The following is a 23,108-nucleotide window of genomic DNA, read 5'->3' as shown; positions in this document are numbered from 1 at the left end:
AAAGAAAGCAGAACAACTCTGGATATTTTGTGTATTTAATTACAGGAAGACAGTGCCATATTCTGCCTGCCCCAGGAGAGATGGCTTGTGCCAGGCCTGAAATCAGTGAAGAGGAGAAGACTCTCCTATTGCAGGGTCCTGTCACCTTTGCCCAGGAAAAATAGCTGTTAATTCAGTTACATTAATTCCATTAAACTTTTCCATTTCTTTAATTTAGACTGCTGTGTTTTGGCATGTGGAAGAGAATTGGTCCCTGTTTAGAGCATCCCAGATTTCCATATAGATCCTTACAAAAATATAGTTTCTGTTCTGTATAGTATTACTTTGATACAAATCTATATATGAGCCCACCTGCCTCTTTCCATGTGCCAAAAGATACCTTTAAAAGCAATCTTTAAGAGTTGTGAAGGTAAATCCAATGCTCTTCTACTTGTGAAGGACAAGACAAAGGTTAACCCTGGTGATGGCAGCAGTGGGATGACCCAGCTTCAGCATGGCACGGAGAGGGAGCACGTTCTGTGCAAGACCTTGACGTTCTGCTTGGACACACTGATTTACATCTTTGAAGGGAACAATTTATTTGCAGGTACACTTACTGCTCAGTGTGAGTGAGTCTGGAGGGTAGAATACTGTGTTCTTTTTACTACTTCTTGCCTGAAATGCTGCTGTGATATGAACTTCTCTACACATGTGTGCTTCTCCACATTTTTTCCCCTGCAGAACTGCACATTCTGTTTGCGTTGGACCGTGACTAATGCACAGGTTTGCTTTCTGTAGCGCCAGGGATGTTCTGCCAGTCTTTTAGCAGGGGATTCCCACAGGAATTTCCCTGCCTCTCCCGTGTGCCAGTGAGGAGTTGTGTGCATCAAGAATGCATCTACTTCATTTATTTATGTTTGGAAGTGGGACAGCAAAGGCTCCCAGTTACTGCTTTTTCTGAACCGAGAGTGCCAGCTCAATGGCAGGTGCCAATGAGCGACTGGCCAGGAGTCCCTGCTCCACTTCTGTTCCTGCTGTGAAACCTTGGCAACACTTCTTCCTCCCACCCCCCTCCCCCTTCTCCCCCCCCCCCCCGCTTCTTTAATTTTGAAGCATTCTTTTTTTGGACTCTGAAGAAAGACTGTTTTTAAAACGTATTTGTACAGTGCCTATCTCGCTGGGCTCTGCTTTCCTTGGGGGGGTTGTAAGGTGCTTTTGTAGTAGTTATAGAATTAAAACTAGATACTGGTTAAACAGGCTGCTATCAAAGTGCTCTCACCAAGAACAAGGGTTGGCATTCCACCTCCCAAATTTTCCAAAAAAAGTGTGAAATCCACAGAAGTGCAGGTGGCAGGCTTGGTATCACACATACCCATCTATACCCATCTATTCAACTCATGGCAGCTGTTGAGCTCCTGCTCGTTCTCTTCACTGCCCCTTCCCTTCCTCTTGCCCCTTCCCCACAGCCTCTCACACCCCTTGGCACAGGTGCTGCGTGGAGGGGACCGTGACCCCCCCTCAGTGCATTGGGAAGAGGCTCCAGGAGGCCACCTCAGGGCTTGGATGGTACTGGCTTTGTCTTTTTGTGGGGATATGCCTGGGAGATCCTGTGGGACCAACGGCGTCCAGGATTTGGCAGGAGGAAGAGGAAAAGGTAGCTTTAGAAAGCACAGCTTCTAATGAGGGTGTCTGCTTGCTGCTTGCCCCATGAGCTGTTTTGAGAAGGATCCATGGATTAAATGCCACTCTTCTTACTTGGCAAAATAAGTAACAGTGAGTATTTTTCAGCATTAGCATAGTGCCAGGATGATTTTAGAACTTCCCAGACCTGAGCACTAACTGTGCAGCTCTCTGCAGCAGCAGAGATTAGGGTTTTTGGAACAAAATTGTTAATTGTTGTGTTATTATAAATCAGCTTTTATTCCTATTACTTGTAAGAGATTATGCATAAAATTGCTAATTAAAAATTACTGTAACAGCAGAAAACCTTTCCCCTCTTCATCTGCAATTACTACAGGGGTATTGAACTTTAAAGCATGATTGTAAGTTTGTAGTTATTACAGGGAATGACAAACTGCATATATATATGCACACATAGCTAAAAAATATATGCACACATGTATATATAGATAGATATGTGTACAATTAAGAGTTATATATATATATCTTTAAAAAGAGTTGGCTCAGCTCATGGTCTTGCTAAAGCTGTTCAGTGTTACGCACTATTCAAAGTACACAACTGTGGTTCCCCTTGTACAAAGGCTGTCTTTGTTTTTTGTGTGAAGTCATGATCTATTTAAAACTCACTGTTTTAATAATGAATTTGGCTGGAAACTGGAGGAAATGAGTACATAGGTTTTTGTCCTGATAAAAACCAAATTGGAAATTGCAAAGTCAACTATGAATAAATATGTGTGTAATGTTTTTATCGTTTCTGCTTTCCAGTTCTGTTCCTCTTTTCTGAATGTTTTGGAAGAAATTATAAAGCTCAGGTCAGTGACTTAGTACAGTACTTTGAAAGCACACACTGACCATGAGAATGGAAAAAGGGAATTTGTTGATGGCCCCTCCCTGGAGGTGTTCAAGGCCAGGTTTGATGAGGCTTGTGCAGCCTGGTCTAGTGTGAGGTGTCGCTGCTTCGTAGCAGGTGGGTTGGAACCTGATGATATTTAAGGTCCTTCCAACCTTAACGATTCTATGATAAGGCACTTTACCCCTTTCATACTTGTTTCTGATATGTTGCATTTCATTGTACTACCTGGACTAACCAGGCTCCCCCTTTTCCGCACTGGTCACTGACTTGGCTCTTGGTTTTCTCCTGACACTCCCTGATGTGGCTTCTGGAGTACAGCTCTGGTGACATGAGGGTTCACTGCTAAAGGTAATTACCAGCACTGCCTGTTGATGATGATAACAGTAACAATGAATTATCTGTCACTAGTACAATGAAATACACTTACTGAACGTGTGGGATGAAATGGATGTATCGAAGATCTCTTATATAAAGACCCATTAATCTAGTTTTATTGCTGGATAACTTCTGATTTTGGAAGAAAAATTAGCAAACCTAAGTAGCTGAAATTGAGTGTTTTACCTTCTTTTGACACCAGTTGCACCCTCTAAGTGATTCAGACTTCTTTCTCTTTTTCCTGCAGAATCTTAAGGGGAATTGTCTAAAATAAGTTGCAGAAAACCATGTGACCAGAACAGAATTTTCTGTTTAGTTAGTTTAAGCCTAAAAACCCAAAGATGTTGACTTCTCAAAGGAGTGTATTTTGCCAGCAGAGGTGACTGACAGTAAAGCTACTTTAATTTTGTCAAAATTTAGTAGGTTTTGAGAAAATTACCTTGCAACTAAACAGTAATAAACCCCCATTGCTGGCTTAATGCCACCAAGGAAACTCCAGAGTGGATTGAAACAAGCATGTTTTAACATTGCAATGCCCCTGTAGTAATTGCAGATTTGGGGAGGGGGAATAAATAATAACACTGTTTGATAAATTATTTTTAATTGATATTTTAAACCAGACTTAGCTTTTAGGGTAACATCTGTAAGCCTTATTAGTGCATTTGAGACATTTTCCTGGTGTTGTATGAGAAGGAAATGCTGGCCGTTAGCAGAGAGGGGTTTTTAAATGTTGAAAACTTAAGGAGGGTTGTGAAAAGTCATCTTTTAAAAAATTACTTCAGCTTTCTTTCTGGTGACTTGACTAGGTTGGAGTACATGGAAAGCTTGTGTGGCTCATGAAGAGCATCCTGAGGTGTCTGTCTGCCCACACATGCAGCTCTGGGCAGGAGAAAATTGAAAAAATACATATATAAAACCATAGATCATCCCTATATAAAACAGTTACCTCTAAATCTCCAAGACCTGGTACCATTGTACCTTTAGTTGATTTACTGGGGAAGCTGGAATGTATTCACATTATGAGCTTGTGTAGCTCTCAGACAAATTAGTAGTTGTTATTTTTTCTCTTGGTTATTTGAAAGTTATTATTCCATTAAAAAAAAAAAAAAAGGCTCTTTTGCATAGTGTCACCTTGCAGCTTGAGTGATTTCTTGCATCTTCTGGGGTTTTTGGTGATTTCTGCTGCATGCAACTACTGATGGTATTATTACACAGCACTTCAAGTGTCTGCATCAGATACTGAGCATTGCAGTTAGGAAGCTGACAGTGCTGTCCTTTGTTTCATTCACAGGTGAATATCATTGTCAGAATATTAACTAGAGGTTAAACAAATCACAGGTATCTCCTTTTTCCCCTCTTTTGCTGCGTACATGATTCAAAGTGTTTATCTTTAATGATAGCCTCTTTTTTTAATTTTTCTTTTTTTTTTTTTTTTAATTATACCTTTATTTTCTACTTCCTGGAAGAGGTTATCAGTAATCTAAGAGCTGCCAGCAAACAAGATTAATTCTTCATTTGTTGAGTGTTAACAATTCTAATAAAAAGCTTCAAGAAGATTACAGGAGGCTCACATAGTAATAAATAGCCATTCACTTGTCATTTTTGTTCCATTTATTCCTTCTTAATGAAAGACTGAAGTCTGATGGGGTTTTTCTTCCCCCTCAGTGTTGCCCTGATATCTTGCCTTGTTACTAGGAGACGTGGTATGATATGAATGTTATAAGCACAGGGGTATTAGCCACTTAATCACAGGAGTGTGGGCTGGGAGAGGCTGTTGCTATTTAGCTGTTAGGAAGTTGGAAGCAGCAATGCTGTTGTATTTGTTCAGGGTGTTTTGAAGAAACCTCCTATATGTCCTTTCCAGACATATCTGGATACTTGTGATTTTTATATACATTAAAAAAAAAAAAGTTATTATTTGAATTTTGATAATCAGTATGATGGGGCCTACAAGAAAGCTGGGGCAGGACTTTTTGCACAGGTATGTAGCGAGGGGACAAGGGGCAATGGTTTAAAACTTGAAGAGGGGAAAGTTAGATTAGATATTAGGAAGAAATTCTTTCCTATGAGGATGGTGAGGCACTGGAACAGGTTGCCCAGGGAGGTCGTAGAAGCCCCATCCCTGGCAGTGTTGAAGGGCAGGTTGGATGGGGCTTGGAGCAGCCTGGGCTGGTGGGAGGTGTCCCTGCCCATACAGGGGGGTTGGGACTGGATGATCCTTAAGGTCCCTTCCAACCCAAACCAGTCTATGATATGTGCTATTCCTGCAGTTTTTCACCTCCTGCTGTGCTTCAGTTGTTCCCTTAGTCTCGCCCTGGCAGGCTACCTAATAGAGAAAGGAACAGTACATCTGAGCTGCTCCCGTGTGAATTCCCGTGATCTTGCCAAGCTTCCTTGGTAGCTGGCAGCACAGCTTTCTACTCTGGTTTCCTGAGGAGGTGTGAGGTGTGTGCAGCTCTGCTGTTAGCCTCCTGTTGCTCTTGGGACTGCAGGCTCGTTTCAGAGCAGGTTGATAAAAGGGGCAAAGAGCTCCAGTATTTTATTTTTTTTCTTTTTCCTTTTAATTTGCCCAAAATTCACTCACCAAATAGACGTGTCCCTGGAGAAGAAGGAGATGAGTGGACAAAGCCATCGAGTTGGCAGGTGCCAGCTGGACAATGGACACATGAGTTGCTCCAGAGCAGCCCCGTCCTGTGCTGGTCAGCGCCCACTGGGGCTGGGAAGGGCAGGGAGGGAAGCTGCCAATGGGCAGCAGGACATGCCAGGAACATGTCAGACATGTAGGACTAGGCCAGGGCAGGGTGCAGAGCTGCTCCTTGGCCTTTGGCTGGGCTGCTCTGGTTTCTAGCTGTAGGGATTTTTAAGCCTTTTTAGTCCTTCCCCATTGTTTGTAGCAGTTGGTGGTTTCTGGTGTTTCGCTGTGTTTGAATTGGCAGATCTAGTTCTGCTCTTCCTTGAGTATGTGTGTGAATGGGGATTTTGCTTTGAGTGAAACTTTGCTGCTGGTCTTTAAAAGATGTGACCGTGGGGGCAGCTGTAGAAGTGCAGGAAAACAGAGAATCATGCTCTGTGTAATCAGCAGAACTTCTTAAAATTGTGATGTCATACAAAAAGTATTATTTGTTTTTTACTTTATTAGACTTTTTGATTTGTGGCCTAGTAAAGAAATGTTGAAATTCTGTTTGTCTGGGGATGAGAACTGGTAGAAATCTGTGGATGAGGCTGTTTGCTCTCTGCTTTGTAGGAAAATGGATACCTTCCCTCTGGGGTTTCTCCACCCCTGTACCAGCACTGTCTTCTAGGGATGTTATATGTATAAATGTAATATTGCTTCATCTTCCTGCTGGGAGCTGTGACTGGGGAGAAGAATTTTTCATTACTTTTTTTTTTTTTTTTTAATTATTCTCTCAAATAAAAGATGCTCTTGCACAAGGTGCACATTGTCAACTCAAAGGCAGAAATTCTTGCAGTGAGAGTAGTCAGAAAGGAGCACAGCTTAGGATGTTTCTCCCACCGGTTCTCCTGGCCCCACATGGGTGGGAGGCCTCAGCCACCTCATTAGGGGTGCTGGGACCCCAGTGGTGTTTCCTTTTCCCTCCGGTGGGACTGGAGCAAAGGCAGCTGCTGCTGCGGTGGCTGGAGCAGCTTTGGGAGCTGCTGCCCCTAGATTTTCTGCAGAGCCTCCCCAGCCTGATGGGTCTCTCCAGCCTTGTGTCTTCACCTCAGTTTTTCTCCACGTGTGTCCTTTTGTATGGTCCACAACTCAGTTCCCTTTTCTCTCCTTGGTGTAGCTTTTTTAAAAAGCCTGTTGGGAATGATAAGGAAACACATGGTGGAATTTGGAGTGGATCTCCTTTAGCTGCCTTGTCTGCAAACCCAGAGTGGTCTGTTGTGTAGTGCAGGCTTCTGGTGCCCTCTGAGTAGAGGCTGAGGAGAGAGGAGGACTGGCTGGTGTGCCAAGGTGGAGCTCTCTATTTAATAACTATTATTAAAAAGCATTTAGCAATTCCTGTGTGTTCAGAGACAGTGCTTGGGGACATTTTTCACATACAAAATGAAAATGCACTAGTACTAGTTAATGGTAAACTGATGTCTGTGGAAGTTGCTGTTGCTTTGTGGCAGGTACTGGATTGTGAGTGTTGTCCTTTGGTCAGAAGCGTTGTGTTAATTTAATGTCACTGCACCTAGCAGCTCTTCATAGAAATCAAATTTGTATCAAATTTAATCAGTTTGATGAAACTGTGTTGGCTGTCCTCACCAGGAGTTTGGTACCAGGCTTCAGCCTACCATGGATTATTGTGGTTGACTTAATGGGAATTCTGACAAGACCCAAGGAGAGGGGGCGTGGTGCTGGTGTGAAGCCAGAGCTGTGGAGTGGTGTGTCAGGATGCTCACCCTGCTTTTGCTGGTGGGCTTTTCTCAGTTTTGCAAATGACAGCAAAATCACTGAGGTGATCTGTGTCATACTGAGCATGATACTTGTCTATTACAGAAACCCTACCCTGCATTTTAAGGATAAGCTGATGCTCCTTTATTGAGCCTTTCTGAAATAAGTCGTCCTTGCTACAGCCTCAGCTCTGCAACAGGTTCATCCTTGCCAATCAATTTTTAATTGCAGTTGAGCATTAATCCCCATCTGTGCAAATTCCAATATGTAAATAAAGTTCCAGTTCTCCAGCTCCTCTTCGGAGGGCTCTTACACCACACTTGTTTCAAACAGCATCTCCCCAGCATCTCAGAGAAGTTTCATGCTTCAGCTATATGAAATTGGGTGAAAACGGAAGTAAGTGCAGGTAAAATGATAGTGGTAGTAGTATTCTCCTGGTGTCCAGTCCCACGCAGCCTGGCTTTAAAGCATCTCCACTGAGTAGCAGCACTGCCATCAGCGAAGCCCCCTCCCCTTCCCACATTTATTTCCATGGTAACCTGGGGAAGGCATTCTGCAGCCTCAAAACTACTTTTGCTCTTTCATCATGCAAGCTGGCATTGTCGAGGGCTGAGTGTATTCCTGCAGCTTTGAATGAATATAAAAAAGAAAAAGAAAACGCACCGCTGAATTTGGATGGGCGGTTGCAATTTGGGAGGCCCTGCAGCAGGAAAGAAGGGGCAACCTTCAAGTGACCTAGTGTCCATCCATTGCTTCATAAGGAGTCTTGCTTTGTTAATTGATTAACTTGGAGGGTGGGAGCTACCAGAATTGTCCTTCTGGGAAGCGAACGCGGCGAGTTCCTGGAGCAGCTTCGAGGTGGGGGAAAGGGACAGATGGCAGGGCAGGCTGTGCTGGAGAGCCACTGGTAAGCTTGCATGCTGTGAGCTGTTGCAAATCTTGCTTTCTCATGGAGTCTTTAATGTCTGTTCAGGTATCGTTTAGAAAATGGTGTCTTAACAGATGCCTGCTCTTTGACTGTACTGTGCATTTGCCTGTTACTGGTGCAGGAGTGGGGACATTTGGCGGCATCTGGCAGCGCGTGCTCTGTGTGAGGAATTCAGAAGCTGGTAGTGAAGCGTTTGCTGGGTTTCCTGCCATAATGAGCTGGATTGATTTTATGATCTCCACGCTCTGTGCTCTCTAAAATCAGGATTTATGCAGCATTTGCGTGCAGATCTTGAGAGGATTCTATTCTACTTGAGCAGGCTAAGGCTATGTGGTTGCTGTGTGTGGTAAGAATAACATGTGGAACTGGTAGTACTTGGTAAAAGAGAACCAATTGCTTGCAGACAGTATCTGGAAATGAAGAAGAATGAAATGATCTTGTAAGTAATTATTTTTAAAATATTCTGAAAATATTCTAAACCTGCCTGATACAAGCGTGGTCAGAAATGTTTCCGTGTCCTCATCTTGGATTGGACAGATTATGATTTTTAATTTTCTGCTTATGTCTGTTTCCGTGTTGTCTGAGTACATTAATCACAGTGCAGTGATATTGGTGATTAAAATATTTCAGGGTTGCTGCTTGATCAAAGGACTGGATTGCTGTGTGATTGGCTTGTGACAAGCTGTCGGGATTGTTGTTTTTCCTTCCTTGCATTATTTGTTCGCCGAGGGTTGAAAATGTAGCTTTCTTCTAAATGTGTCTGAAGTACATAATGGCTGTGAAGTCACCATGACAACACGGGGACCTGGATCAAGATTTTCCCTCCACCCCTTTTCTGTTTTGTTGTTTTCTAAACATTTGTTATTTATGCATTTTCTGGGATGTAGGAGGGAGCATCTTACAGCTCCTGTTGCTACAGGACTTTCAGTGATACCCAGCTCTTAAAGTACATTATGTTTGCAGGGTTTTCTTTGATTACACGTAATCCAATGTATATATTTGATTTGCTTTGCATCTCAGGTGGGATCTAAAGAAGGACATCAACACCTCTAGCAGGAATTAAGGATCTGCCTTTCCCATGATTCTGGCATTGCAGCCCTGAAAACTTCGGCTGAGCTCTTGCATGGTCCTGGGGCTGCCTGTGTTCTCATGGTATTGCCAAGTGGGAGCCTGGGGACTGCTGAAAGTTATGTACCAACTAAGGTGTAAGAGCAAGATATTCAGGCATGGCTGGAGTCTGAGGCTTGGGGACAGCAAGAAAGAGTCTGATTATGATCAAGAAACAGTTCTTCCACCTTTCTTTGCTAAGGGGTGCTGAATGCACCTCCCAGGTGGGAAGAGGGTGGAGGGTTTTGCTGGAGATGGTGCTAGCCATTCCTTACTACTCACTGGGGCTTCCTAAGACACACTGACCGTGGTGGAGCAGGATTTGTGTTCAGCCCACCTTTTGGTCTGAGGCACTCAAATTTCACCACTCACCATTTTTTCCAGCCTGCCAAAGGTTAGACCCTACAGGGCACCTTGAGCTCTTGTGAAGTGCTGGCAGGGTTTAGAAAGAAAAACCCCATCAGGTTAGAGAGGGTGTGCAGGACAGGCAGTGGCTGCAGCACAGCGGACAGAGGCTTTGATGGGGAGTGGTGGTGGGAGAACATCTGGCTTCTGGTCACCACTCCCACAGCTGCAGGCATGTGCATGGAGTTAGATGGGTGCTAACGTCATGGTTAGTGCCTTGGGGTGACCACACTCAAGGGTCTTCTAGGTGAGTATTTACTTGGAGGAGTAGATAACTTACCTGAAGATCTCTCCCTGGTGCCATTTTCTGCCTCCTCTTGGCAGGGTTTGTAGGGTGGGAGGGAAGGTCTTTGTTTCCTACCTGTAACAGCAACCTGTGGAACTCAGTGAATTTAGTGTAATAACAAGTGGGAATAGATGTTCTGTGGACATGATGTTTCAGTGTCAGCAGAGGAGAGTAATTACACATTTCTAAGTTATTGTCATACTTCTTTATGGAAAAAAAAGCACTGTAATTTGGGTAAATGGAAGTAAAAATCATTGCAGTTGTCACTTGTGCCTGTGTAAACCTGGAGTAGAAGTGTAGTATCTGTGATGTCTTCTGAGAAAGAATGGATGTATTGCACTTGTGGCAGAGCTGTGAACGTTTTTCAGCATGGGGCAATTGAAAAGCAAATACAACATGACAGTCACTTTTGTCCATGTCTTATTGCCCTACACACTTGACATGAGAAAGTGAAAAAACAGATGCTTTCCTTTCCACTCCCATCAACCTGATGTTTTATTTGGAATTTCGTCTTGAGTATCTGAGAAGATATTTTATTTGAGCCAGAGGTTTGACCAGGTGATCTTTGAGGTCCCTTCCAACCTGGCATTCTATGAGTCGATGATACGATGATTCAGAGGCTCAAAAAAATGAGGTAAAACAAGTGATGAGAACAAAAAGTAAGAGCAAGACTCTGATGGAATTAGGTTATACAGATTTTTGTGGTTACATACCTTGTTTTCAAGATCCTTAAAGTTAGAAAATGTACCATAAATTGTAGAGGCAAAAAATTGAAAGTAATTGACTTAGGAAAAGTTAAAAACAAACCTAAACCACCACCCCCCAAAAAAACCCTCACCACACAACCAACAAAACAAGCCCCCTCTTATTCCCAAAGTGTGAGCCAGTCCTGGAGCTGTAGGGAAATCCCAACCAAAAGAAGTCCCTGGAGATGTCTGCAAGTCCAGTGGGGTAGGACAGGTGGGTAATGAAGATGGCCTTACGGTGTTCTTCATACGCAGCAATCCTGGAGATGGGAATGAAGCTTTTTACTCCCTCTGATGTCAGCAGTAGAGCTTTAAGGGCCCACTGACATTCACCTGAAATCAAGGCATTTTTTGGTGAGGTTTTTTTTCCTACTAATTGTGTCCATTTCTAAGCAGGGAAAGGACAGGCTTGGAATAGGGTCACATTGGTTTGGGGCAATGGATTCAAACTCTAGCACAGGAAGTTCCCCCTCAACTTCTTTCCTGTGAGGGTGACAGAGCCCTGGGACAGGCTGCCCAGAGAAGTGGTGGAGTCTCCTTCTCTGGAGACTTTCCAGACCTGTCTGGATGCCTTTCTGAGTGACCTGCCCTAGTTTTGGTCCTGCTCTGGCAGAGGGGTTGGACTTGATGATCTTTGGAGGTCCCTTCCAATCCCTGATATTCTGTGATTCTGTTGGCAATATTTTATTGGGAAGAACCTGTTTTTTCTCTGTGTCAGAGGCTGGTGCTAGCTTGCAGTGTAATACATTGTCTTGGTCTTTCCTAGTACATGGGCGTTGCTGGTCTGCCATGAAGAACGACATTGTCAAACCATGTCACACATCCAAGGTCCACAAATTCTAACTTACGGGGTGTCTCCCCCCCAAACCACCCAAAAAAGGGAAGAAATTTGCCTTAATGGATAAATTCACTGGAATATTCATTGTTAAAACTGAATCCTGTTTTTATAGAACTATTGTTCTCTGCCTTCTCCCCCCAAAAAAAGTTTCTACATTTGCAAGTTCCAGTGAGAAACCAAAATTGAGCATTTTCACTTAAGTATGGGGTCAACTGAAATTCCATTTCCCCTATAGATGCAGATGTGGCATGAAGAAACCCTTGCCAGAAAAATGATAGAGGTCTGGAAAAAATGCTTCACTGAAAAAGCTGAAGGTCTCAACCTCTTTGGTTGTCAAAGACACAAGCTTGTTTTAACTTGGGTTAAATTTCTGGAATGACTGGCCAAAATGTCATGGTCTGAGAAGGTGGGAGGAGGAAACTGGTTATTTTGCTTGTAAAGGTAACTTTGTTTTTAAGAAGAAAGAATAGTATTGATTTTTTTTTTTCTTTTTACTTCTTTCAGTACTGCTGCTTTCCAGTGAAAGTATTTTGTTGTAGAATAAGAGGTTTCTATTTTTATATTTTTTTTCCCATGCCATTGGGCAAAAATAATGGAGACAAAGTGTTTCTGCTTACTACCAGTTGAGCGGTTGGAAACCCTCAGGGTTTCCCAGGTTTCTGCTGAGCATGGGAGGTGTCAAAATAGCCTCACTGGCTGTTGTGCTGCAGTAGGAGATGTCTCGGAGCCCGGGTCCACTTCCACCCGAAGCACTGCCTGCCTTCACACCACTTCCCTGCACAATGGGTGAGCTGAATCAGCTCATGGTTGGGTTAATTCATTGACCTGAAAAAAACCTTCTAACCAAGAATAATATAGTGTCTGTGGTTGAAGGAGCAGGACAGGAGGACTCCTGCAGCATAGTCCCATCACCTGTATCTTGCACCTGTGTTAAATTCTGTCCCTTAGCACAGGATTTACCATTTCTATCTGCAGTTGAATGTTTGGACTGGATTGTTTAATTGTTCAGTTCTGGAAACATTGCCTTGAGACACGGAATTAATAGCAGTTGCCATTAACTTGATAGACCAGTGCAAGGTCCTGCTTCTGGGTAGGGGCAGTCTTTACTATTGATACAGGCTGGGGGATGAGGGGATAGAGAGCAGCCTGCAGAGAGGGACTTGGGGGCACTGGTGGACAGAAAGTTGTACATGAGCAAGCAATGTGAACTTGCAGGTCAGAGGGCCAGTTGCATCCTAGGGTGCATCAAAAGAAGTGTGGCCAGCAGGGCCAGGAAGGTGATTCTGCCCCTCTGATCTGCTCTGGTGAACTCCACCTTGAGTGCTGTGAACAGCTCTGGAGTCCTCAGCATAAGAGGGACATGGAGCTGTTGGAGCGAGTCCAGAGAAAGGCTACAGAAATGATCTGAGGGCTGGATCTCTCCTAGGTTGAGAGAGCTGGGGGTGTCCAGCCTGGAGAGGAGATGCCTCCAGGAGACCTTATAGCAGCCTTCCAGTGCCTGAAGGGGCTACAGGAAAGCTGGGGAGGGACTGTTTAGTGTAATGATAGGACACAAGGAGCAATGGTTTTAAACTAGAGCAGGCTAGATTTAGATTAGACATTAGGAAGACATTTGTTACAATGGGGGTGGTGAAGCACTGGAACAGGCTGCACAAGGAGGTGGTGGAGGCCCAGTCCTGGAAACATTCAAGGTCAGGCCTGACAAGGCTCTAAGCAACCTAATCTAGTCAAAAAGATCCCATGCAAATTTGCAAGGTGTTGAGATTCCCTTCCAAAGGGGCTGCCCCATGCTCTTGTCTTCTCTTGCAGCAGCTTGGATGGGGAAATACCAAGGGTTTCAGGACCAGGACCTGAAAGAGTTAAATGCACAGAAGTACAAATCAATGAATATTTAGGTCATGGGGGGTCTGAGACTGGAGAAAGCCTGAACATTACTGACAGCTGGTGGGTTTTATGTTGGTTACAGAGAGACTGGATGGTATCTTCTACCTAGTATTAGCAGCACATTTTGAGTTTCTACTTGAACTTTCTGTTGCATTTGTGTTCTTAGTTACATTTCTGTTGCTTTGCAAGAGGTGAGGTGTGCAATGAGTCTCTAAATGTGCTTTCTAGAACCCTTACTTCTGTATTTCATCATATCCTACAGCCCTACTGGAGCCTACTTCCTAATAATAGTAGATGTTTTGAAGATTAAATGCTGGTAATTTGTTGTCTTTTCTGAGGCAATGCTTACAAAATTCAATGTCTTGCTGACTCTCTGCATGGCTCTGACCCATAAACCACTTCTCAACCATACGGGGAGTCCCAGCTTTGAAAACTGGGTGTCTGCATGGGATGTGTTGGCATTGTAGTCCTGGGAGCAGTGCCCTGAAATCCATAGCATTGCTCCTGTGTCTGGCCATGTCCACGGTCAGGCTTGAAGAGCTTTAATTTAGCATCCTGGGTAAGGTCTGCAAGGGTCAGGTCTGGTCTGTCATGTCCTCCCTCTGCTGTGGGCCAGACCAGCCCAGAAGCAGGGTCTGAGCAAGCTTGGTGCTGCTGTACCTCTGAGGAACAGTTCCCAGGGAGACTCCTCAGAGCACAGCTGTGCCAGTCTGGCTGGAAAAGAAAAGAAGTTGGATTAGCTCAGAATTTTAAATACTATTGTGAGAAGGGCTGGGTATCAGTAATTATCTGTATTATTAGTAGTAGTAGTAGTATCAGAAGAATCCACTGCATGAATCTTACTGAAAAACCTGCGTTAATAGGACTTGCCTTTTTTTATGGTTGATGTCTGTATTTAAATGGGAAAAGCAAGCTGGGAATAAGTAAGGGACATGGAGACACTTACTGCTGTAGCAGAAAGGTGACCATCTTTCCAAAAGGATGAGATTTAGGTTTGGAAATAGGTTTATTTCATCCCTGTGGTCGTGATGCTGGAGTTTGTAAATTGTCATTCAGTGAAAATAGCTCTGAGTAATTTATTTATTTTTTTCTTGTCCCTAGACTTGATGTTTCTGGTTGGTTTCTTGTCTGCTCCAGGAGAGGATTATCTGTGTGTTGGAATTAATTGGAGATTTTTGCTGATAATTGCTCAAACTACACTATTATCTCCAATGTTCATAGGAAAGGAAAAGCAACTTCAGTATCGATGTGAACCCCGAGAAGCATTCACACCCCCTGTGCTTATGATTAGAAAGGTGGTTTTAAAATGTGTGGGAAAGACAGGCAAACATTCCCAATAATATTGTTTTTTCTCATGGTTTCTTATATTTCCAAGGAAATGGAATTACATGCTTTTTTAAACTTTAAGGTATAAATAAACAGCATATACAGAGATATGCAAAGATATACAGTTTGCTGTATACAATGGAACTTTTTGTGTCTTTCTACTTCCATAATGATATTGTTTAGCAATGATTTCTAGCGTGGGTATCAAGGCAGGAGCATTGCTGATGAGATTAAATGGCAGCATCTTTGCAATTGAGAGAGACAAAATGTTCTACAAAATTCAAAGGTAGCTGTATCTAGTGCTCTTGAAACAAAGAGCTGTAACCTTAATTTGAAAAGATTGTCTGTCTTTTTCGTGCAAATAAGTCATTTCTACCAAATGCATTTTCTGAGCAGCAGTCTCTTGTGCCTGTTCCTAACAAGGTATTCAAATGGAAACATTTCAGTAACTTTTTTTAAAGTAGAAATAAAATCTGGCAGTCTGGCTCCCTGAAGTACTCAACTGACGGCTACATTATCTGACCAATACATCCCCATTTGTTCCTGCACTTGTCCCACGTTGTGCACCCAAAGTACAGAGGTCTGGATGGCTTCGTGAAGACTAAGAGAATATTTCAAAGAAGGGAAAATCCTGTGTTTTTTTCTTCATCCTTATGTACTTGGAAACCGACTAAAGAGCTCTCTCAAATAGTATGTGAATCTGCCTATTAAATTAATATGAAATGGATTTATTTCTAAGCCACTTAATGAAATCTAGGGGGACCTGCAAGTCTTTCAGGCTACACATTTGCTGCCAGTTGGAAGCATGCCTAGAGAGAAGGGATGATCCCTGTGGGGGCAGACAGCAGGGTGGTGCCTGGGTGGTTTGGGCCAGGGTGCTAGCAGGTATGTGGTGGGGAGAAAGTTGTTTTGACCTTAAAGAAACAATATAAGTGAAAAAAGGCAGAAGAAAAGTGTTTGGGAAAATGAAGCTATGCATATCAGGAGCTTTCTAAAGACACATTTTCTGCTTAGAGCTGTGGTGTCCAGCATCAGCTTACCCATTGGCTCAGGTGGAGCATGTAAAGGAAAAACTGTACAAGCTGTTCACTTTGACTTAAGCTTCATTTTAAAAAGAAAACAAGCAATTGTTTCACGACATCATGTTGTCTCCAGGGTTTTGCTCATGGTTTTAAGGAATTCTTCAGAATAACAGAGCCTACATTTAAAGTGGGTAATGTTTCCATCCTGGCATAATTTGTGTTGTGTTTATGGATCAAGAAACACAGTTCCATAAACAAAAAGATGGTTGTGCTGTGCAAGTGAAGAATCGCCCTGCTGGAAGCAAGGGCAGCTGCCTTTCTACCCCTGTTCCCATGGTGTGTGCCCATGTGGTGTGTTTGGAGCTCAACTGAGGAAAACAGAGAAAAGGAACACAAGTTTAACTTGTCACCAACTTACCAACATGGAGTAGTGGGGCAGAATGAAGACATTACATCTACTGGTGGGAGAATAATTCCTCTGATGGATATGGGCTTATCCATTGCTACATGTAAAGTAGCTCCCAATAATACTGTATATCATAATAAGGGGGAAACCAGAAGTGCATTCAATATGTGAAATGCAGGAAGTGTGACCATTGATTCTCTTTAATGTAGAGGAAGTTTGCCATCAACACCATGAGTATCTCAGACAGGACCTGCAGTAGTTGAAATGTTTTTCCACCAGCAAGGCTAGCCAGAAGTTACTGCAGGGCTACTGGCTGCAAACTGCATGATCACCTTACCCAAGACAGGTTCTGCACCATGAGATCTGCCGAGTTCATGGCTTAAAATTTTGATGATGGAAGTCAACATACAGGAAGAATTCAGGTGTATCTTTTGGAGAGACAAGTTAAAAATACGTTTGCCATGGGTATAGTTACATTATAAGTCGCAATGGGAGTAAGACTGGTATGAGTGAATGGACTCATAACAGCCACCTAAGGACATCAGACTTCATACAGCTTCCTTGAGCCCTGGGTCATCCAGGTCTCTTCATGATGAGTTTTCCACTGAAGTACTTGCTATTTCTTACCATGGCTACACATAATGATGGCAATTAGATTTTGCAAATCAGTACGGTTGTTTCATGCAGTGATATAAAATATTGCTTTATTGTTTGTCCTTCACTGATCATACTGCTATTAATTCTTTCTTTGGTGGTATAGATTGTGTTCCTTTCAAGCTTGGTAATTCCATTGTCATCCATGTGTGGTAAAGTGTAATCCATTGTCCACCCCGTGCAAACTGTCTGCTGATGAATACCTGCCATCCCTGGTACTCCAGCTCACTCCAATTCATCTGTGGACAATTGGATTTGGGATGTTAATTATCCAGACAAATCAGCAATTGATATAAAGCATTGTTAAGGACAAAGTGAAGAATAAATAGCTTCTACAAAATATGGCATTTTGAATGGTACTGATAGAATCTGCTGTCATTTGTCTGCCTTTAGAAACCCTGTGCAGAAAGATGAGCTAAGCTTGTTGAGATAATTACCCATAGCAGATAGGAATACTAGCCTATTCCTTCCTTGGTATTAAAAAAAACAAAAGAAAAAATTGTGTGTCTGTAAAAACAAACAAACAAAAACAAGCTGATTAAAACTTGGCCTGAATCTTGCAGGCCTTCTTGGAAAGTGTCAGTGTTTGTGTTCATGGCTTTGTGCTCTACAGAAAGTGTTGGCAAGGTGGGAAATCCGTGCTCAGAGCTGTGCTGAAGCAAACTGCCTGTTAGAGCAAGTGTGGGAGACGATTTCTGTCAGACTGGAGGGATGATTGTGTGTATATATTTATGTGTGTGTATATACGTGTGTGTATGGGCGGGTGTATGTGTCTATATGTGTGTATGCACACATGGTGTTTAAGCTGTGGTAACAATAGCAATGAATCCAGTGCACAGATTTGTTCAGATTGTGAGAAAGGAGGAGAAGGCACATATAAAATACACTTTTGGTTATATAAATGCCATGTGCACCTTGCTACATACATGGTCTGGCTGAATCTATCTGATCTGCTCCCTTATCCAAATACCTACAAAAAGAAAAGTGAATTTAGAAAATAGCAAAGTGATGATTCTCTTATGATTGTGGGTGAGTGCTGCTTATGGGAGTTTTTATTTTTGCTTAACAAAACTTCCCTCTGTTAAAAGACATTCTCATCTTTATTGGAAAATGGAGCATTTGAAAAATGTCCAGGAATTATTTCCACTCCTCCTTTGCAGGTTTAACCTCTGAGTCAAGTGAGCAAAGAGGATTAAATGCAGCTTCTGCAGTGCAAGGTACAGAATATTTTTGTGCTGTTAGACCTTGGGTCTGTTCTCAGGTAGCCTGAAAATGTGAATAGAATTGAAGTAGTTAAGGGACCAGTACTGGCCACTGATACACTCCTGTTGAATTTTGGGAGTTTGGGGGTTGCTTCTCCTTTCCTTCTGTTTTTAATTTGTTCTAAATTAGGAATGTGGGAGAAAAAAAAAACAAACACAAACACCAGAATAAGAATTTTAACCTTTTAAGAATCCAGGAATGCAACCATTTGCAATCAAATTACAATAGAACTGTAAGTTACCATTAGCCCAGATCCTCAGTGGTTAATGTGCAGACTCTTAGTCTGCCCCAATTTTGGGGTAGAATGTGTCAGTTTGAGGTTTCTTGTTCCCTGTGATCACACAGGCACTGATGGCAGGTCTTCTGAGGAGGCAGTAATTTGTCGAGTTGATCTGAGCTGTGCTGGGGCTGCATCCCTCCTGCCTGGAGTCAGCAGCAGAGGGGAAGGAAGACACTTGTTTTTCCTGGTGTTGAATGTTTGCAGGATTTCTTCTCATTGCTTGCTGACTTCTGGAGCACTTACTGCTGATGCCCATCATCTTGTAATAGTGCAAAGTGCCACCCATAGGCAAATTAAAATAGTAATTTCTACAGGAAGGGAAAATAAAGACCATCAGGGAAGGCTAAACCAGGAGCAGAGTATTTCATGTTGTTGCTGCTTCTTACCTGCTCATGCCTCTGTTAGTCACAGGTTGACCTCCCTTCTCATCCATTTGATGCCCTAATCTAACTCGCTGGTTTTGTTTGGCTTTGTGGCTGTCATTGTGGTGTATGAGTGTTTCCAATGCATCATCTCCTTATTCCAGGGATTTCCCAACTATATGGTCTCCTTCCTTCATCAAAAAAGGAAAAATTAGACATGAAGGAAAAAACCTGTCAGTTCAAGCTAGTGCAAGTTTCTAGCCCTCTCTGCTCCCAGCTCTCTCTGCTGTGGCTGCTAGTCCCTGCTCTGAGAGAGAACCATGCTGCCCAAGCCTTTTCTCTGTGGATCCATTCTTCCCTCCCAGCACAGCCCAGGCTTTTTGTGTTGCACAATGAGCCAAACAAGGTGGGAATGAGCATCCTGACTGTGTCTCTGTTCTTGCTGCTGCAGTGTGCCCAAGGGCTGGGCTGCAGTGTGTACCCAGTTTGTTTGGGCTGCCTCAAAAAGGCACGCGTGCAAGTTCTGCTCCTGCAGCTTCGCTCTGTCCTGGTGGATGTTGATTCCCAAGGGCAGGGCTTTCTAGTCTTTATCTGTCTGTAAAGTGTCACTGAACATCTATGGTGTGGTGTAAGTAGTAATGGTAATGGTTGTCTTGCAGTGTGGTGTTTCCCTGGGGAGAGCAGAGACTCCTGCCCCACCATTCCTGGTCCCTGGTGACCAGGGTGGTGGCACTTAATCAACTTCTTTGCATCCTATTTGAACACAGAAGCTACTTCATTTGACAGCCTTTGCATTTCATATGCAGTCACTACAAGTCCTGCAATCTGCCTTTCAGGTGACTATTTTCAGTGTTTAAAAATGACTTTTTTTTTTCCCCAAATGCCATGGCCCAGTAATTGTAATTTAACATTATCTGTTTTTCCAGCAGATTGCTGAGTGGATTGGAATTTTATGCTGTTAAATGGAATTTCAATTTTAAGTTCTGTGTTCAAAGAAACAAATGTATTGTTATGACTGTAACTTTTTTTTCTATAATTCTGAAAATGTTTTAAAATAAACTGTATCTTGCTGTATAGGAGAATGAGGAACCCCAGCATATAGTACAGTTTAGAAGATGTGATAAATTAAATTTTAGTTGATATGAAAAAGTTGGTACAGTTTTCACAGCTAGGACAAATTTTTTTTGTTTAACTGTAATCTGCTCAAGGTAATTCCATCATCAAATGAGATATTTGGGGATTGTCTCTGGTTGGGTCACTTCTTTTGAGAACTGCACGTACTTTGTGTATGCTGTGCACACTGGTATTCAAATATTATTTAATGTTTTAAAATCACATTAGCAGAATTCTAAGGTTAGTGAAAGGTCTGTTTGCTATCGGCTGGATGAAACTTGTCAATGCAAAAAGAATCAGTCATTAACACACTGAATGTTTGTTGCACTGAAGCCCACCAGGCCTGCCTTTTAGCGTGTGCATCTCTGTGTGTCAGGAAGCGGCAGATCCATGTGGTGTTCCTCAGCTGTGCAGCTTGTGCTCTGTGCCTCTGGCTTGACTGAGACCTGCAGCAAGGGCTGGTGCTTTTCTGTGCCCCTGAGAATCCACAGCTGGCTGCTTTGTGGGAAGGAAGAAGTGTCAGCTCAGTCCAAGGATGGGTGTCCTGGATGCCTGCTTAGGAGAACAATGCTGTAGAAGTTGCATTCCCATATCTAGCCAAGCAGAGAAGGTTCACCAAGGCAAGGAGGAGGAAATCGGCTCTAATCTGTCACCAGAAAATCTGAGAGATTAACTAGAATTTTTCCAGTTGTCTCTAGTTTTATTCTGGCTGTTTTGTCAGCAGCCATGCATCTTGCAGTGAACAAAACACAATATCCTTCCTGATCATCACTGCAAATTAACTTTTAATTTAAAAATCACCTCCAAGAGATTATTTCGCTGGACTGTTACGGGTTGTCCTCTGCCACAGTCCATAGTAAAACCTGAGCAGAGTGTTTGCATTTTGGGAGCAGAGCTTCAGCTAAAGGAGCCTGGAGATCAGGGTTGGTCTGGGTTGGTCTCTGTGGCTTGTGGGCTGGGGCAGGAGTGGCAGTGCTGGGTCCTTCTGAGCCACAGCAGGGGACATGGGGCTGGGAACACTGGCAGGGCTCTCCTTACCCCTCGAGACCACCCATGGCTGCTGCCCTCCTGTTGGGGTTCCTCCTAAGGGAGCCATCAGAAGGGGGTGGGAAGCTGAGACAGGTGGAGATCCTGTGTATGGTTATGCCTGCCAGCTTTAGGCAGGGGGAGGCAGCAAAGCTCTGAGCATCTCATTTTTCCCAGTTCATTTCTGAGCAGGATAACAGGGCTCCAGGCACCTTCTGAGCACTGTCTTTGGTTACAGTCATTCTGTACTTGGGGAGGGTTGCTCATTATATGCAAAGGCAGCCAGCAGACCTCTAGTGCCAGAGGCCAGTGGTGGGTAAGTCACCTTAGCCCAGCCGGGTCTGTCGCTTGCCGGGTGGAGCACGGTGGGCTGGAGCAAGCTAAGGGCATGATCATGCTCTGCTGAAATTCATGTGTGCCTGGGCTTTGTCCTTCTCTTGGTTTGTTTGCTTGCTTTGGAAGGGCTTTGGTGGCCTCTTGAGTTTGCGGACACTGAGCAGTGAGTGTGCTGCCAAGGAAGCAGAAAGTGCAGCAGGGAGCTTGGAGATGTATCACTATGTTATTGGTTATCGATGTCTGCTAACTCAGGTCCTCACTTCAGGGGTGAAGATATTGCTTGAAAAGGTGCCTCATTCATCTCCTTGTGATGTAGCACCTGCAGGAGTTCAGGCTAGCTGAAGCCAATACGCAATATTAGATCTGAAAAATTCCAACTGAGCCAAAAATGATTTATCCAGAACCTATTATAAGGAGCTGATGCAATTGTGGTGATATAAATAAATTGTACTTTCCTGTCAATGACTGTAAGAACTCAGAATTATAGACTCGTTACAAGAGTCATTCATTATCTCAAATAGTCTTGTAATGATCTTTTAGTAACTGAATTTTTTTTTTTACATTTGTCTTTCATTCAGAAATGAAAATTCTTTGCATTTGTGGTAATAGCTTCAAAATTTCTGTGTTTAAATCCCTCCATTATTTCCAGTCATCCCTTCCCCTTAGTAACGCAGCTTTGCCAGCAAGCATAGATTGTGTGCACCAAGTATTCTCCATGGAATAATGATGCAGAAATTCCATGAAAACCTCTAATTATTGAAACAGTGGCTGCCATACAGTAAATGCTGTTTTATGCAATATAATTTTAAGCACAATTACTCAGATATATCCTGTGCAAGTAACATGGTTTATAATTACCTTGATTAGCTATACATTTATATTTGAAAATGCTAGTTGCTAGTTACATTTTCATTTAACTGAACTCTTTCTTAATTTCAGGATTGAAAACTATCATAAACACGAAAAAATGTATGCTATTTTCAAGGTATTAATTTGAATACATATTTTGGATTAAGGATCTGATTCTGAAATTGTTACCTGTTCATCTTGAGCTTCAGATTTATTAAAAATTTATTTAAAAATCATTACTGGCAGAGTTGTAATGTAAGTTAGAGATGAATTATATTTTTTCTTTAAAATGAAGATTTACCAGTTGGTCATAAGGATTTTTTAGTGCCTGATTTACAATTGTTGTCCTAAATAATCACCTAGGTCCTTACAAAATATCCTTGTTTTCACTTCTTGTAGGTACTGATTTGATGAAAATGCAATTATAGATGGCAGGAGAGATGAAATGGTTGCTACAGTTACCATAAATTAACTGGAGTTTTGGTTGCTACAGGTACAATAAATGACTGCAGCTTTTGCAGTAGTCTGTGTTGCAGGCCTTGGAGCTGCTGTTACTTTCCTTGGAGCTTGCCAGGCTGAAATAAAAATAAAGGATGCTCTATATTATCCTGTGTCCACTCTGGGATCCAGAATACTGGAGCCAATTCAGTGGGTTTCAGTTTCTTCCAGTTTATTCATTTGTGCGTTGATTCCATGGAACACCTTTAACCTTTCCAGGTCCTTTTTCTTGCTCTTGCTTTGGACCTTACAGACTGTGAGTCACAGCATGAAGAAGTATTGGTCTGGGCTAAGGAGATGTTCATGCAAGGGAAGGAATACAGCTGGGTGTTGGGAGCACTGGGGGTGCAGCACCGTGGAATCACCTGACAGCTCGTCCCTGCTGCACCAGTGCAAGCTTTGGGCAGAGCCAGGGCCTGCAGAAGTGGTGGTGGAGGTAGGGATTGTGCTTCCGAGTTAGCTGAGAAACCAGTGCAGGGTACCATGGAGCATCGTCGTGGGCTGC

General features: G+C 43.0%; 1 protein-coding gene across 5 annotated transcripts in view; it reads left to right on the top strand.

Annotated features, from left to right (window-relative positions):
* Window positions 1-23,108, top strand: part of FGD3 (FYVE, RhoGEF and PH domain containing 3) — a 112,909-nt gene that overhangs the window by 23,167 nt on the left and 66,634 nt on the right. The window contains exon 1 of one of the 5 annotated variants that reach the window (XM_051627706.1): window positions 8,067-8,181. The exons of 3 other annotated variants lie outside the window; for them this stretch is intronic. The gene's annotated coding sequence lies outside the window, so the exon portion shown is untranslated. Of the gene's footprint in view, window positions 1-8,066; window positions 8,182-8,231; window positions 8,642-23,108 lie in introns of those variants that run through there. One more of the 5 variants, XM_051627705.1, reaches the window with a different exon arrangement.

Source organism: Apus apus, chromosome 9 (assembly GCF_020740795.1).
Source record: "Apus apus isolate bApuApu2 chromosome 9, bApuApu2.pri.cur, whole genome shotgun sequence".
In the NCBI taxonomy this organism is placed as follows: Eukaryota; Metazoa; Chordata; class Aves; order Apodiformes; family Apodidae; genus Apus; species Apus apus.
This window is presented reverse-complemented; position numbering and strand designations above follow the sequence as displayed.